Source organism: Canis lupus, chromosome 6, assembly GCF_003254725.2.
Source record: "Canis lupus dingo isolate Sandy chromosome 6, ASM325472v2, whole genome shotgun sequence".
In the NCBI taxonomy this organism is placed as follows: domain Eukaryota; kingdom Metazoa; phylum Chordata; class Mammalia; order Carnivora; family Canidae; genus Canis; species Canis lupus.
In genome coordinates this window covers 10265426-10283657 of record NC_064248.1, presented here as the reverse complement: position 1 = coordinate 10283657, position 18232 = coordinate 10265426, and the positions used below count along the sequence as shown (strand labels likewise).

At 40.4% G+C, this 18232-nt stretch overlaps 1 protein-coding gene across 2 annotated transcripts in view; it reads right to left on the bottom strand.

Moving 5' to 3' along the window:
* SMURF1 (SMAD specific E3 ubiquitin protein ligase 1) overlaps window positions 1-18232 on the bottom strand; it is a 113460-nt gene that overhangs the window by 41549 nt on the left and 53679 nt on the right. The gene's annotated exons all lie outside the window — the stretch shown is intronic.

Sequence of the window (18232 nt, the reverse complement as noted above, 5' to 3'; positions counted from 1 at the left end):
GGTAAGGTGGGGCTGCCGCGACAGAAATTGTGCCCTCCTCCCCACCTCACCCCCCCACCCCACCCCAACCTGCCAAATACACACACACACACACACACACACACACACACACACACACCAGCCGCAGCAGAGCTTGGCTCCAGGGACTAGAGGATCTGCCTTCTCCTCTGCCTGCCACTATGGGTCCCCACCAGCAGCAATACCAACACCCACTTTATGACTTGAGAGGCTCAGAAGCTCTTTTAAGTATGTTACTCCCTACCTGTTCCTTAGAGGATGAGGCAAGCAGACATACAGGGCAGGTGTCATTTTTTTCCACTTTATTGGCGAAAATGATTAAGATTCAGAAAGATTTAGTAGCCATCCCCACCTTCAACCTTCAACTCCATTCCATCCCATATTATGCTATCACAGCAGCATCCCAGCTGTCACCAGTTTTTTTTTCTTTTTTTTTAATTGGAGTTCAATTTGCCAACATATAGCATAACACTCCATGCTCATCCCATCAAGTGCCCCCCTCAGTGCCCGTCACCCAGTCACCCCCACCCCCTGCCCACCTCCCTTTCCACCACCCCTTGTTCACTTCCCAGAATTAGGAGTCTCTCATGTTCTGTCTCCCTCTGATATTTCCCACTCATTTTCTCTCCTTTCCCCTTAATTCCCTTTCACCAGTTTAAAATTAAATCCTCTACTTGTATGCTGCTTCCTATCTGTTTCTCCCTTACAGAAATGTACTGGAACAAGGAACTATGTCTTTTATATTCACCCTTGTATCCAGAGCTTGGTATGGTGCCTAGCACATAGAGGTTACCTTTAACATGTTTACTGAATAAATTATTTACTTATTTATTAAATCCATTATTCTTCTTCCTTTTTTTTTTTTTTTTGAGAGACAGAGAATGTAAGCAGGGAGGGACAGAGGGAGGGAGAGAGAGAATCTTAAGTGGGTGCCACATGAAGCCCGATGAAAGACTCAATCTCAGGACCCTTAGATCATGACCTGAGGCAAAATCAAGAGTCACATACTTAACCAACTGAGCCACTCAGGTGCCCCTTGTAAAAACCTTTTTTTTTTTTCCTTAACTATTCACTAGAACATAAACACCAAGAAGGCAGAGACTATCCTCCTGAAACATTACATTCCTGCCACAGAGCACAGGGCCTAGCATAAGTTAAATGCTCAGTAAATGTTTGTTGAAATAAATGAGTAGGTGCTTGAATGGAAAGGATGAATGAAGGAGATAATTTCGCCAGAGCCTCTGCTGTGGTCTGCCTGCCTGCCACCCTCACACTCATCTGGGAGCCCCGGGCCTGGTGGCTTTATGTACACAATTGCCACCCAACAGATCCTGTTCTTTGGAACAAATTTATGCTATTTCTTAAGCATAAGAGCATAAGGGCCATCGGATTGACATGCTATTTCTTAAGCATAAGAGCATAAGGGGCCATCGGATTGACCCCTGTAGTTTCAAGCCAGAGGTAATATTCCAATGAGGGAAAAATAAAGTAGATGTCAAAACACCAGTGATAGAAGTCCAAGGGGCATTTGGAACTTTTCATTTGAACAAAGCCCTCATTAACAAACAAAGTCATTTTTACATCTTAAGGGGTAGTTTTCAGAGATTGATTAGGCCACTGCATTCCAAGATCTATATAACATATTTAATTTTTAAATTTTGATCTTAAAGTGTTGTTTTTCTTAACACCCTAGATTTGCCCCTACAGAATAGACAGGAGGAAGACTCCTTCCTGCGGGAAAAATGGACAAAGCCAGCCTGACGGGAAGCAATTTCCAAAGCTACTGTTGGCTTCTGTTTGAGTTCTTCCCAAGCATCACAGGCTAGACACTGCATCTCATTTAAAGTCTCTTTCACTTCCAAATCATGTATTTGTCTTAAATCAACCAAATGGAATGTTTTTAAACCATGAGAGTGGACCAGAAGCATCAAGGATCAGGGTGACTTTACATGTGGAAGCATATATCCTTGCCTTAGAACACAGGAAAATCCAGGTTGTTATTAGAGAAAGTTTTATCTAAATATTTAAGGTTATATTCCACAAGTAATCAGTTCCTAGATCAGGTAATTACCAGTGTTGTCTCTCTAAACATGTTTGTTTTTCCTTTCAAATGTCCTCATTCAAATGTCATACACAATGACACTTCTTCAAGTGACACTAACTTCAACACTTGAGCCCCCAGAGTGTGGTATCTCAGATCCTGAAACGCACATGGTGATTTGGCAACCAGGAGCTAAGGGAGCATTTTGCAACGTGAGCTTCCAAAACCATTCTGGCAAGCAGACTACCTCCCAGGCAACCATCTGGCCAAACACCTCCAGTGAAACCTATCCATGGAATCTAAGGGGAGTCTGGAAGATTTGGAAACTTTGTCATTGCTTTGTGAAACTTCATTTATTTTTTTTTTAAGATTTTATTTATTTACTCATGAGAGAGACAGAGAGGCAGAGACAGCCAGAGGGAGAAGCAGGCTCCCTGAAGGGAGTCCGATGCGGGACTTGATCTCAAACCCAGGACCGTAGGATCACAACCAGAGGCAAAGGCAGATGCTTAACCACTGAGCCACCCAGGTGCCCTGCTCTGTGAAACTTTAAAAATACAACCTAAGTAAGTGCCTTTAGTGTAAAGACAGCAGCTAAAATTTATTGAATACTGACCAGGTAAGTATATTAAGTCTCTGACACACATGATTGCATTTATTCAACACCACAATTCCATGAGGTAGTTACTGTCATTATATTCATTTTCCTGATGAGAAAACGAAGGCTTTCAAAGATCACATAACTTGACTGCCACCTCCCCAAGGCAGGCTCTGAGCAGTGAATCCATTTATTCACTTAACAAATGTTTGGTGATCACACACGACAGGTGGAGCTAACCCTGTTCTACCTCTGAAGATTCCACGAAGCACAAAAAAACTCTGGTGCTTGCCCTCAGGTTACTTTCTCAGGGTTTGACCTTTAAGAAAAGTAAATTAACTTTTTTAATTTTTTGTAACAATTGCTTAAGACCAACTTCTCCAGCATGGACTATCTTCCTAAGGTTATATAATATAAAATAAAACTCGACGTTGTCAGGAAGGAAATGGATTTTAACCCCAAAAGGGCTGTCATTAAGTAAATTATATCTGATCGTCATCCTAGAAGGAAAGAAAAAAACTCTATTAACAGGAGATGATCCAAGGTTAATAGGGAAGAGAACCCAAATATCCAAACATCCTCACCTACTTGACTCCTTAAAAAAATCCCTTAACACAAAATGAAGCTGTGTTCTTCTGATGAAACCATTGTAAAGGTGATAACCACTGAGAGTGAAGGAAATTGAAGGATTTAGGGAGAAGAAAGGCAGAAATAAGCAAATTAGTCTACAACCTGATCATCAGACCAGACATAAAACAAACAGGTAAGGGGGAAAAAGTAATAATTAACAAATAATAGCAGGAGAAAGTTCTCTGAGCATTTCCTCTCCTTCAGTTACTAAGCTGACAAATGAGACTTTATTAATTTGCTGCATTGAAAGGTTAACAGAAAACTTTAGAGTGAGAACAAAGTTTAACAAGGTAACACATTACAAATATCTCCATGCATGGTTATGAAAAACCCATAATCTTCTAGAACAAAGTCCCTTATAATTTCTTCCTGATTTATCATTTTATAGCACCAAGTTCAATAGCACTGAAGTATTTAAAGGTATTATTTTCTATGATTTTATCATAAAATCTGTTATAATTACTTAGCTAATCATTACTTGGATCATGGGATAAGTCAAGGCAAAATCATTACACTCAATTTAGTCAAGAAAAATAAAAGCTCAGGAGATTGAGCAACTTGCTCAAAGTGACCCAGCAAAAGTTAGTGATGGACACAAGAGCTTGAGCCAACTATGAATTAAAACCACAGAATTCACTCAATTAAGCTCCTTCATTAAGACCACTGAATGGTAAGAAGGAAACCATCCGTTACAACATTAAAATTTTCAATTCAATGTGGCCAACACTAGATTCATAAGATCATTTAAAATAGAAAAAAAAAAAATCTGGGGCACTTGGTGGCTCAGTTGGTTAAATGTCTGACTCTTGATTTTGGATGCGGTCATGATCTCAGGCTCGTGAAATTGAGCCCTGTGTTGGGTTCCACACTGAGCCTGGAACCTGCTTAAGATTCTCTTTCTCGGGCGGCCCCAGTGGCGCGGCGGTTTAGCGCCACCTGCAGCCCAGGGCGTGATCCTGGAGGCCCTGGATCGAGTCCCGTGTCAGGCTCTCTGCATGGAGCCTGCTTCTCCCTCTACCTGTGTCTCTGCCTCTCTCTTTCTCTCTCTCTCTCTGTGTCTCTATGAATGGATGAATAAAATTTAAAAAAAAAATTCTCTTTCTCCTCTGCCCTTACCCTTAGCCTGCTCTCACTCGCTCCAATAAATAATCAATTAATCAATCAATCATGACCCAGCAATTCCACCTTTAGGTATGTAATCAACAGAAATGTACACATATACATATGTTCACCACATAGAATGGTTATAGCAGCAGTCAGCAATAGCCAAAGGCCAAGAACCAATGATTAGATAGCCATCAACAGTATAACAAAGAAGCTGTAGTATTCATAAAATGAAATATTATACAGCAGTGAGAAACAAATGACAACTATACACAAAATTAGGAAGGAATCTCATAAACATGGTATCGAATGAAAGATACAACATATATTATACAATGCCATTTATACAAAGCACAAAATCAGACAGAACTAGTATACACTGTTGAAGTCAAGTATGATTAACCTTTAGCGGGGACAAGGTTGGGACTAGAAGGGATCCTTGTCTGGAATACAAGGCTCTGTCTCCTGATTTGGGTGCTGATGACAACTGTGTGCTTGGTTTGTGAGAATTCAGTGAGTTATACACTTAAATATTTATAAATCAATCATGAAAATCATCAGAACAGAATAGAAAGTCCAACTATAGACCCATAGGTATAAGATCAAGTTGATCTGCATCAAAAGTGCTGAGATATTCAATGAGGGAGATAAAAGGGATAGTCTTTTCCAGGCTGGAAAAGGGATGTCCAGTTACCCAATTGGAATAAATAGGATATCCTTAGAATAAAAATAAACAACCTTTAACTCTTTCCTCACATCATACACAAAAATGGGCCTGAAATGTTTAAGTCTCTGCTCCATTAGGTACCACTAAGAAATTAAAAAGGCATTTTTCAGGGAAAAATCTTCACAATACATATATCTGATAAATGATTTATATGAAGAATATATAAAGAACTTACAATGCAATAATTGAAAGGAAAAACAGCCCAACTTAAAAACTGGCAAAGAAAAGTGGGATACTTCCTGAAGATATCAGATGGTTGGGAAGCACAACGAAATATGGTAAACAGCACTAATCATCAGTGAAACGCACATGAAAACTACAATAAGGTGTCACTACACAGCCACAAGAATAGCTAAAATTAAAAAGACTGACAATACTACGGTGTTGGGGAGGGTGTAGAAGAATGTAGCTGGTGGAAGTATAAATCAGAACAGCCACATCGGAGAACTGTTTAGTGGACATGTACCCTATGACCTAGCAATTCTACTCCTAGATTCCTGTCCTTATGAAAACATAATAGCCACAAAGATATGTGTGCATGAAAGCTGACAATAGTTTTATTCATAATAGCTAAAAACAACAGCCCAATATGCATCAACAAGTGAATGGACAAAGGGTGGTATACTCATAAAACAGAATGAATTACTGATACAAGCAAAACATGGATAAATCTTAGAAGCATTGAGAAACACTTAAGAGTATATGCTCTATGACTACATATACGTGAAACTTAAGAATAGGCAAAGTTAATCAACATAAAAAGCAAATCACTGGGTGAGTGGGTCCAGGAGCTAGGTAGGCAAACTAGCTGTCTTTTAAAAGGTCATCAGGAACTTTCTGGAATGGTGGAAAGGATATGGATCTTAACTTGCATAGTGGTTATGTGAGTGCTGTGCATTTGTTACAACTCACTTAACTATCCACTTAAAACGAGAGCATTTTATTTTAGGTAATCTATATTTCAATAAAGGCTATTTCAAAGTAAAAAAAAAAAGTCATAGTGCTGTATAAGAATTTACAATGATGCGAGAAGATAATCAGTATAATTAACTGAGAATAAGCAGAGCTGCTGGGTGGCTCAGTCGGTGAAGCATCTGCCTCTGGCTCAGGTCATGATCCCAGGGTCCTGGGATGGAGCCCTACAATGGGGTCCTTGCTCAGTGGAGGGCTTCCTTCTCCCTCTCTCTTTGCCACTCCCCTTGCTTGTGCGCGTGCACTCTCTCTCAAATAAATAAATAAAACCTTAAAGAAAATAATAATTGGGGGAAAGTTACATTTCTAATATCATCCATTAAAAGAAAAAAACTGCTCCATGGAGAAATGTATGCTTCTAGGACCGGGACACATAACATAAAAGGTAAAGTACTTTGTAGTGACAGAGGTAAGAAAATGCTAAAAAAATAAAAATAAAAAATAATTTAAAAAAAGGAAAGTAAAAAAAAAAATTCCACCACATTTTCACACTTTCAGCTTGACTAAAACGGACATGTTATTAGGTTTCTAGACTGAAAGAGGGAGCACATGCTGCTGTCTGCCCCTTCCTCCAAAAGCAAGAGGAAACCAAAAATAGTTAAGACAGACATACACATAGCTCTGCTCACAAAGTAAAGGAACCTCTAAAAGATGTAGCACAAACAAGAAAAAGAGGGAAACCTTAGGTGAAAACAGATGACACGGTCACAGGCAGGTAACTGTGACTGCAGAAGTGGCACCAATATGGTGGCATCTCGGGTGAGGCCACAGGAGTGGAAGATGAGGTCCCGCGAGCCGCTGCGGTAGGTGTGGCCAGACTTCTCCAGGCTCCTCAGCAGAAGGCACACTGTCCAATGGGAGCCAGCGACCCAGGGCCAGGCTCCGCCCCCAGCTGCAAGAGTGACCACAGAGCATGGCTTTGGGACACAGGATGGTGTGTCAGCAGGATCGGGTGACTCGAGCTCAGAGCTCATTCACTGCAGAGAGTAACAGCCTCTCCTGCAGCACATCGCTCCCTCATCCCTCCATCCCTCTCGCACCTTGACTGAGAAGCTCGAACCCCAGCTACAAAAGCATACAACTGAGAATCACTAAACGTCAGGAAGTCACATCACAAAAGAGAAAATAAACTCAATAAAACTGTTTTCTGCCTAAAACAGAGAACACCACATTCTTTTCAAACACACGTGGAATTTGGAAAAGCAGACTTCGTTCTAAGCTGCAAAGGAAACTTCAACTTCCCAAGTTGATAAACAGTCCACATTCATTCACTAAATGTAATAAAACATCCATACCAAATATAGAGCCTAAACAAATCCGCACATCTGGAAAATTTAAAACCTATTTTTAAATAGCCCTTGTGGTCAAAGTGGAAATGAGAAACTATTTACAATCCAAAGAAGACAAAAAAAAAATACTATATATTAAAATGCACAGGCTTACCTTCATTTGTTAAAAATCCAGAAAGATGGAAAATATATGAACTAAGCTTCCAGCTCAAAAAAGATGAATAATCCAAAGGCAGAGAAAAGAAGGAATAAAGATAACAGCGCACATTAATGAAAAAGAAAGCAGGAACATTGCCCCAAAATCCCAGAAGCCAGTTCTTTTAAATAATTGGGTTTTTTTTTTAAATGAACAAATCTTTAAGCTCAAGAAAAAAGAAAGGCAGCAAACGTAACCCACCCAAAGACAAAAGGAGGAGATAAAACCAGAAGAATAAATCTTATGAATCACAACAGTATACCACAGGAGTAACTTTAAACCAATGGCTAAGATGAAAACTTTCCTAGGAACACAGAAATTGCCAAAATTGGGCCCCAAAGTAGTATAACCCTGACCATTAACCATAGTTAGTTGAAATGGTAATTGAAAATCTACCCACCGGGGCACCTGGGTGGCTCAGTAGATGAGAGTCTGCCTTTGACTCAGGTTTTGATTCCAGGATCCAGGGATCAAGTCCCACATCAGGCTCCCTGCAGGGAGCCTGTTTCTCCCTCTGACTAGGTCTCTGCCTCTCTCTCTCTCTCTCTCTCTCTCTCTCTGTGTGTGTGTGTCTCTCATGAATAAATGCAAATCTTTAAAAAAAAATGTACCCACAAAAACAAGGCATCAAGCCCAGGAAGTCTTATGATAGAATTCTATCAAGATTTCAAGGTATGGATAATTCCCACCTTATAATAACAAGAGAAGCCACTCCAAATGAGTTCATGAGCCTGACATCAAAGTCAGAAACAACCAGCAAAGAAAACAACAGACGGCGGTAGACATCCCTAATGCTCCCGGCGTCCAGTCCTACTCTCCCTCATGAGCAACCAAAGGAAGACTAAAACCTCAGCTCCCCTGAGTTGGCTGGGACCATGTGACTGTAGTACATCTGGCAGAGGTGCTGTGTGTCACTTCTGGGCCAAACATCAGAAGAGCTGGTAAGAGATCTCCATGCCTCCGTGAGATGGTGGACCAGCAGAACCCCCATCCGCCTCGATAGCAAAATGACCATGTGGAAAACAGCCCCACTAACACGTACAAAAGTTAAATGAAGGTAACCTAGGGGGCAGGGTGACAGAGGGTGATCCAGGGAGAACACCAAGCTGGGATCTGGTAGATTAGGGTGCCTTCACCCTGACACTTGCATTCTTCCATAAGAAGGATGTATTTCTTTATAATACTGCTTTTTAAAAATAAATCTCATAGGTCCCAGGAAAAAAAAAAGGAGGAAAAGGAAAAGACAACAGACACAGAAAAGGGAAGAAGGAAAATATGAAAGAGGCAAGAAATTCATTTAATAGCTGGAGAATAGGGGCACCTGGTTGAGTGGCTGCCTTCACGTGATCCCGGAGTCCTAGGATCAAGTCCCACATCGGGATCCCCTCAGGCAGCCTGCTTCTCCCTCTGCCTAGGACTCTCTCTCTCTGTGTGTTTCTCATGAATAAATAAAAAAATCTTTTCTAAAATCTGGAGAATAACGTCACAGTCTTTGTAGAATCTTGGGTTGGGAGAACTTTTGAGACTACTCTTTTAACAGAGAGGAGACCATCTAAAACTATTATTGATGCTGTTTTCCCTGTTTATCTTCTTTTTAAACCAGGGGGAAGATAAACATGATAGATTAATTTTCCAAAAAAATTTCCAAGTTTAAGAAAAAAATTAAAAAGCTTCTAGGTTCGATTTTGTAGGAAGCAATGTCCCAGGTGCAGACACGTATAGAGGGGTAGATTTAATAATTATTAACTGTAAAACTAACAACAACAATTTCTGATATTTACTGAGCTTATTCTACGATGGGTGCCAAACACCCATCGTAGCACTTCCAGATTAAACTTTACCTAGTGTTCACAGAGATAAGAAAACCACGGTTAGGTGAGATTCAGTTATTTGCCCAAGACCACACAGCCTGTAGGAGGAAAATCTTGAGTCTGTCTGACCCGAAGCCCAGGCTCTACACAGCACCATACTCTGATACAGCGTGTTTGAAAAGCTGTAATTATGGTGACAAATTGACATACAACACAAGGAAGCCAGAATACTCTTGAGAAACCTGTATTTTTAAAAAGGCAAACAAACATGACTTAAAATAAAAAGGGAACTCTTGCTTCTAACTAGAGAATGGGAAAAAAAAAACTGCAAAGTAGTGGTATCTCACTGAGTACACATTTTAAAATACACCACTCTGTTTAGAATTCACAAACCATCAAACTCATATTTTTAAAGTGGGAATCCAATTCAATGGGTTTTAGTATGTTCAGTTGTATAATCATGACCATTTGATTTCACAACATTTTAATCACCCCCCCAAAAAAAGCCCTGTACCCATGAACAACCACCCCCATTCCCCTTTTTCACAGTCCCCAGCAACCACTGATCTGCTGTCTCTATGGATTTGCCTATTTTGGACATGTTGTAGAAATGGAATCATACGTATGTGATTTTTTAAAGTAAGCTCCATACCCAAGATGGGGCTTGAACTCACAACCCCAAGATCAAGAGTCACTTGCTCTACCGACTGAACCACTGAGGTGCTCATATGTGATGTTTTCTGACTGGTTTCTTTCATTCAACATAATGTTTAACATTTCATTCTGAAATGCTCATTCATGTTGCAGCAAGCATCAGCACTTCACTCCCTTCTGTGGTCAGATAATATTCAGCCATATGGATATACCATCTTCTGCTTATCCAGTCATCAGATAACAAACATTTTAGTTATTATCACATTTCAGGAGTTGTTTGGGCTACCATGAACAATGCTGCTAATGTACATTTGTATAACAAGATCTTATGGAGACCCGTGTTCAATTTTCTTATGTATATACCTAGGGAGAGCACTGCAGAGTCCTCTACAATCAACATTTTGAGGAACTGCCAAATTGCTTTCCAAAGTCGGCCATACAATTTCACGTGCCCACCAGCAGTGCATAAAGTTTCTAATGTCTCCACCTCCTTACCACCTCTTATTCTGTCCCAGCACCACTTGTTGAAAAGACCATTCTTTCGTCCCACCTCATAGTCTTGCTATCACTATCAAGAATCAGTTCACGATGGGACGCCTGGGTGGCTCAGCCGTTGAGCATCTGCCTTCAGCTCAGGGAGTGACTCTGAAGTCCTGGGATCGGGTCCCACATCGGCTTCCTGCATGGAGCCTGCTTCTCCCTCTGCCTCTGTCTCTGCCTTTCTCTGTCTCTCATGAGTAAATAATTAAAATCTTTAAAAGAAAAAGAATCCGTTCACGATAAATGTGCAGATTTCCCAACTCTGGGTCCCATTCCATTGATCTACGTATGCTGTTCTTATCCTGGGTAACAATGGGTCTTGATTACCGTAATTCAGTAGTACATACTGAAGTTGGGAAGTATTTCCAACCCTGTTCTAGTTTTTCAAGGCCGTTTTGGTTATTCTGGATCCCTTGCATTTCCATATGAATTCTACAATCAGCTTGTCAAATTCTACAAATAAAGCCTCTTGGGATTTGCAGAGGCGGGTCCTGTTCGGCATCTGTCGAGGAATCTGGGAAGCACTGCCATCTTAAGTCTTCTGGTTTATAAACATAGGACGTCTTTCCATTTATTTAGGTTTCCTTCAGTTCCTTTCAACAATGTCTTGTGGTTTTCAGCCTACAAGTCTTGCACTTCTGTTGTTGAATTTCTTGCTAAATTTTTTATGCTACTTTAAAGGGAATGGTTTTTTTTTTTAAGGGAATGGTTTTACATTGCTTTCCTGGTAGATGAGTGGTTGCATAGGAAAGGTGGGGATGACAGCTAAGGGGTAACAGGGTTTCTTTTCGGGGCGATGAGAATGTTCTACAATGGACCACTATGATGGTTGCACAACTCTGTGAATATACTAAAAATCGCTGAACTATATATTTAAATGGGTGGATTTTATAGTATGTGAATTCTATCTCAAAAAAAAAAAAAAAGAGAGAGAGGGATGCCTGGGTGGCTCAGCGGTTAAGTGCATCTTCCTTTGGCTCAGGGCATGATCCTGCATGGAGCCTGCTTCTCCCTCTGCCTATGTCTCTCCCTCTCTCTTTCTGTGTCTCTCATGAATAAATAAATAAAAATCTTTAAAAAAATTTTTTTTTGCTTTAAAAGAGAGAACAAACCCTATCAGGTAGATGAACAAACTCTCAGCATTTTATACTTTTCCATTTATATCAAAAGGAAAGACACTCCACTTCCCTAGGCCAATGTCAAAGACATTGTTAACACACTGGTGGTTCACTTGGAAACATTAACACCTATTAAATTGGTCTCAAACAAAGCTTGGCATGACTGCCATTATACTAAACTAGGGGAAAAGGGAAAGAAAACTTCTGCTGTTTACTTTTCTTAATGTTGATCAGGTACATTTTAGAGTGACAACTAAGTACCCTGCCCATTAAGCAAACCATCTAATGACTGCTGTGATGCTTTCAAAATTGTTGGAATAGCCTCTCAATTGAAATCCCTGCTTCCTTTGTTGATTCGAATCCAATTATTCTTAAGACATTACCAGAAACCTTTCTGATAGTACCTCAAGGGTCTCCACTGCTACAAACTGCTTTCTTTGGAGTTCAAAACACAGAACAGTTTCTCTTGGGGCACCTGGGTGGCTCGGTGGTTGAGTGTCTGCCCGAGGCTCAGGCCGTGGTCCCAGGGTCCTGGGATGGAGTCCCGCATTGGACTCCCCGCAGGGAGCCAGCTTCTCCCCTGCCTGTGTCTCTGCCTCTCTCCCTCTCTCTCTGTGTCTCTCATGAATAAATAAAATGTTTACAAACAAAACAAACCAAAACACAGAGTCGTTTCTCTTGATCTACTTTGCCAACTTTCTCACCCAACTGTGGATCATTTAATTGTTTCTAGACAACACAGTAATTTTTTACCTTTGTATCTTTGTTCATGTCACATGCTGTCCTTATGACATCTCACCAATGTTTCTCGTGCCAGAATACGGGCTCAACCATAGTGCGTGCATACAGTTGGCTCTCAATCACTACTTGTTTAAGAACACTACTTCCTATTTTATGCTAGACTCTGTCCCAAGCACTTCACCTGTGCTATCTTCTATAATCCTTCCACAAATCCTGTGAAGAAACGAAGGGTCTGAAGCACTACTTGCCCAAGGCTATGCACACTGAACCGCTGTCCTGATAGAAATTCTATTCATTCTTGGGATACAGATGAAATTCTATCCCTTCCCTGTTAAACCAATGGAGATTTCTCCTTTCTCTGAACTTCTAAAGTACTTCCTGCCTTTGACACAAAAATCTACACTACCTTTAACTGTATTTTAGAAGTAGACTTTATTCTTTAGAGCAGTTTTAAGTTCACAGCAAAATCAAGTGGAAAGTACAGAGAGTTCCCATATCCTCCCTGCCCCCACACAATATACCCCCCCCCCCCACTATCAACATCCCCCACCAGAGTGCTGTATTGGTCACCACTAATAAATCTACACTGACACATCACTATCACCCAAAGTCCACATTTACATCAGGGCTCAGTGTTGTACATTCTGTGGGTTTTGACAAGTGGATAATGACATGTATCCACCATTATAGCAGCACACAGAATAGTTCCACTATCTGAAAATTCCTCTGTGTTGCCTATTCATTCCTCCCTCCCTGCTAACTCCTGGCAACCACTGATCTTTTTCCTACAGTTTTGCCTTTTTTAGAATGTCATCTAGTTGGAATCATACTACATACAGGATGTAGCTTTTTCAGATCAACTTTTTTTCATTTAGTAACAGGCATACACGATTCCTCCAGGTCTTTTCGTGATTTGATAGCTCATTTCTTTTTTAGTAGTGAATAATACTGCATTGTCTGGATGTATCAGAGTTGCTTCCAAGTTTTAGCAATTAGAAACAGAGCTGCTATAGACATGTATGCAAGTTTTTGTGTGGACGTAAGTTTTCAGCATCTTTGGTTAAATATCAAGGAGCAGGATAACTGGATCATATGGTAAGAGTGTTTAGTGTTATAAGAAACAATCTTCCAGGGATCCCTGGGTGGCGCAGCGGTTTGGCGCCTGCCTTTGGCCCAGGGCGCGATCCTGGAGACCCGGGATCGAGTCCCACATCGGGCTCCCGGTGCATGGAGCCTGCTTCTCCCTCTGCCTGTGTCTCTGCCTCTCTCTCTCTCTCTGTAACTATCATAAATTAAAAAAAAAAAAAAAAAAAAGAAACAATCTTCCAAAGTGGATATGCCATTTTTTTACACTCCCACCAGCAATGAATAAAAGTTCCTATTGCTCTACATCTTTGCCTGCACTTGATGTTATCAGTGTTTTGGATTGTGGCCATTTTAATAGGGGTGTAGAGGTATTTCACTCCTGTTTCAGTTTGCATCTCCCTGGTGACATATGGTATGGAGCATCTTTTCTTATGCCTGTTTGTCATCTGTGTATCTTTGGTGAGATGTTTGTTCCAGTCTTTTGCCCATTTTTTAATTGGGTCGTTTTCTTATTGTTGAGTTTTAAGAATTCTTTGAAAATCTGGGTTAACAGTCTTTTATCAAATACGGCTTCTGAAAATATTTTCTGTCTGTGGCCCCAGCATTTTTTATTTCTCACATTATTCTGTCTTACAAAATTGGGCTTAAATACATTTTCTACTTATTTTTTTTGTAAGGTAATCTCCATGCCCAACATGGGACTTGAACTCACATGCCCAAGATTAAGAGTCACAAGCTCTTCCGACTGAGTCACACAGGCACCCCTGGGCTTAAATATTTCAAAGTTATTCTGAGTAGCCAGATTGCTCCTCACCTTGGGACGTAATGCCACCTAATATTTAAAGTAACTTCAATGAAAATTCTTATCTTCCACATAAAAGACCATGGGTAGCCTTTCTATTTAGTGGCAAGCAAAGTTATGAGGTGGGTGACTTACAGAGCACTGGGAGCTATGCAGGAGAACATAGGTTTGCCTGCTGCTTGCCACCTCCCCGAGTTCCCTCCCATGCCTCTCTAATCCCAATCTAATCCAATACAGTTTACAGCCCAGGTACAAGGCTAGTCCAGATTTTGTCATTTCACAGATTTGTGTCTGCTGTGGCTGATGTAAGTGCCCAGTTCCTAAGAGTGCAACCCATTGCAAACCTAGCCACCATGGGTCCCAATCACGGGCAGTTTGCATGTAGCCTGAATTGGACACCACTGGGGCTCTAAGAGTCTTGAACTCCTACTAAGCTGGTGAAAATTCTATCCACAAATTCTTTGAAGTTACCCTTACTGATGCAAACCAGGGTTATCAGAAGATATAAGGGGTATCACCAAGCCAAACCATAAACACGAGGACACTGGTGGCAAGACATCCCCTGGCTGCAAATACTGTGGTTTTGGAAAGGACCATAACTTTCATGGCACTATCAATAGTTCTCACAGTGTTGCTTGAAAAAGTCCCAATACTCTCAAAATCCACAATCACCACTAATTTAAGCAACCTCTGTAAAATTCAAACCCAATAAACAAGAATTTTTACTTAAAGTTATCTGTAAAAATGGTGGATGTCTGCACCTTATTTCATGAATGTGCTGTCAAACTTATGAAAATTAAAATCTGATAGTGGTGACAAGCTAGTTCAATGAGAAGAGAATAAGAGTCTTTTCAATGAGTAGTTCTGGGACAACTCGATATATGCACATGCAAAAGAACAAAGCTGGACCCCACCTCACATCCTTATCCAAAAATTAGAAGAAACTATAGGCATAAATCTTCATGACCTGGGACTAGACAGCGATTTCTTAGATGTAGGATTAAAAGTATAAAGAGCAAAAGAGAAAAGTATATAAATTGAACTTCATCAAAATTAAAAACTTCTGTTTCAAAAGACTTTATCAAGAAAGTGAAAAGACAAACTACAGAACGGGAGAAGATATTTATAAATCACATATTTGCAAAATCTAGTAAGGCACTTGAATCCAGAATTTATATAGAATTTTATAAACCAACAATAAAAGACAACCCAATTAAGATATGGCCAAATGATCTGAAAGATATTTCTTTAAGGAAGATATACAATTGGCCAAGAAGTCCATAAAAGATGCTCAACATCATTAGCTAGCATCAGGGAGATACAAATAAAAACCATAAGGAGATACCACTTCATACCCACTGGGATGGCTAAAATGAAGAAGGTGGACAAATCCAAGTGTTGACAAGGATGTGGAGAAAACAGAACACTCATGCATTGATGTTGGAAATGTGAAATGGTGGAGTCATTTTGGAAAACAGTTCGGCAGTTCTCAAGATGTTAAGCACACAGTTGCCATATGAACCAGCAACCCACTGCTAACTATATTCAAGAGAATTGAAAACAGAATCTTGTACACAGGGCAGCCTGGGTGGCTCAGCGGTTTAGTGCCACCTTCAGTCCAGGATGTGATCCTGGAGACCGGGGATCAAGTCTCACATCGGGCTCCCTGCATGGAGTCTGCTTCTCCCTCTGCCTGTGTCTCTGCCTCTCTCTCTGTATTTCTCATGAATAAATAAATAAAATCTTTAAAAAAAAAAAAAAAGAATCTTGTATACAGATGTTCATAGCAGCACTATTCACAACAGACAAAAAGTAGATACAACCCAAATGCTTATCAGCTGATGAATAGATAAATAAAATGTGGTATGTCCATACAATGGAATATTATTCAGCCATAAAAATTAATGAAATACTGATATATGATATATACTACAGCATGGATGTGCCTTGAACATATTATCCTGAGTGAATGAAGCCAGACACAAAGGACTACATATTGCATGATACCATTTATATGAACTGTCCAGAATAGGCAAGTCTGTTGCTATAAAATGAAATGTTTGTGTCCCCTCAAAATTCATATGTTAAATCCTAATTCCCAATGTGATGGTATTTGGAGGTGGGGCTTTTGGGAGGTGAGTAGGTCATGGGGTAGAGTCCTCCTGAATGGGATTAGTGCTTTATAAAGGGATCCTGGGAGCACCTGGGTGGTTCAGTCAGTTAAGCGGCCAACTCTTGATTTCAGCTCAGATCATGATCTCATGACCTCAGGGTCGTGAGATTGAGCCCTGCATCCAGCTCCCACTCAGCACAGAGTCTGCTTGTCCCTATCCCTCTGTTCCTTCTCCTGCACTCTCTCTCTCTCAAATAAAATCTTTAAAAAACAAAAAAGGAGCCCAGAGAGCTCCTGAAACCCTTTAGCCAAATGAGGACACAGCAAGAAGATCCCATCTATGAACCAGAAGCCATTCTCACCAAGCAATGAGTTGGCCAGCACCTTGATCTTGGCCTTTCCAGCCCTTAAAACTGTGATAAATAAGTGTTTAGTGGCTCCAAGGGCTGAGGGTAAAGTGAATAAGACCTGACTGCCAAAGTATGTGGGGTTTGTTTTGGGGGTGATAAAATATCCTGAAATTAGCTGGTTATGGTGGTACAACTCTGTGAGCACCCTAAAAACACTGGTTGTATACTCTAAAGGATAAAGTTGATGGTAGGATCATAATGTGTCAAAATATAAAATACAATAGTAGTTTTTTTTGTTGTTGTTGTTGTTGTTTTACAATAGTAGTTTGAATACTAAGTGGTACTGGTTTTTTTATATGACAAACCAAACGCTTTGGCCTTAGCTTTTATCTAGTTGGTTGAGTTACGGGCCATTATTTAAGATGTCATGCGTGCTATGTGGAATAATACATGTTACATAAATTCTTTAAACAAGAATAAAAAGATAATGGCCACCTACTACAAAAGGAGTATAAGATGTAGAGTCTATTCCAAAAGACTTTACAGTTTAACTCAAGAAACAGAACACATCAACAAGAAAACTAAACAACAGTGCAAAGCAGCTCACTTTAGCTAACCAACATTCAATTACTCATGAAGTCATATCAATTCCTCTTTTGTAGTATCTTAAATCCATTCTCTGCAGTCCCAGCACTACTGCTCAATTGCAAGCAACTCTTGTCTCATGTCTGGATTATTACAATAGGCTCTGGCATCTCTTTCCTCTAATTCATTTTAATCATGAAATAATTATTTGTTGGATAAATGAATAGAACACTCTTCATTATGTAAACTCCCCTACACATAAACCTCTGAGCTTAATCCACTTCCAAAGTGAAATATAAATTTTTCCCTGCCCCATATCCCTCCACCCCAAAATAGAGAGGGAGAAAAAGCATAAACTCCTAGTAGCTAGCACTGAAAACTTTCCAGAATCCTGTCCCACACACTTTCTGGTCTTATCACCCACCAACCCTTCCTCTCTGGTCACTCCTAGATTTAGCTCATGCATTCCCACCTCACTTCCCAACTCCTTTGCTGTGGTCCCTCCCACTAGTGTTGCCTCTCCTCATCATCATCCACATCTGTGCTTCCTGGCAGAGTTGAAGCCTCCCTTCTTCTATCAGCCATCCTCTATCCGTACTGCCCTGTAAAGTCATTTTTTTTTTTTTTTAGATTTTATGTATTTATTTGAGACAGAGAAAGAGAGAAAACAGGAGCAGGGGGTGGAGGAAAAGCAGGTGCAGAGGAGGGAGAAGCAGACTCCCCGCTAAGAGAGGGCCAATCCCAGGACACGGAGATCATGACCTTGACCTGAGCTAAAAGCAGACACGCTTAACCAAATGAGCCACCCAGCGCCCTGAAGCCACATTTTTTATTATTTACTTATAGAAGTCTCCAAA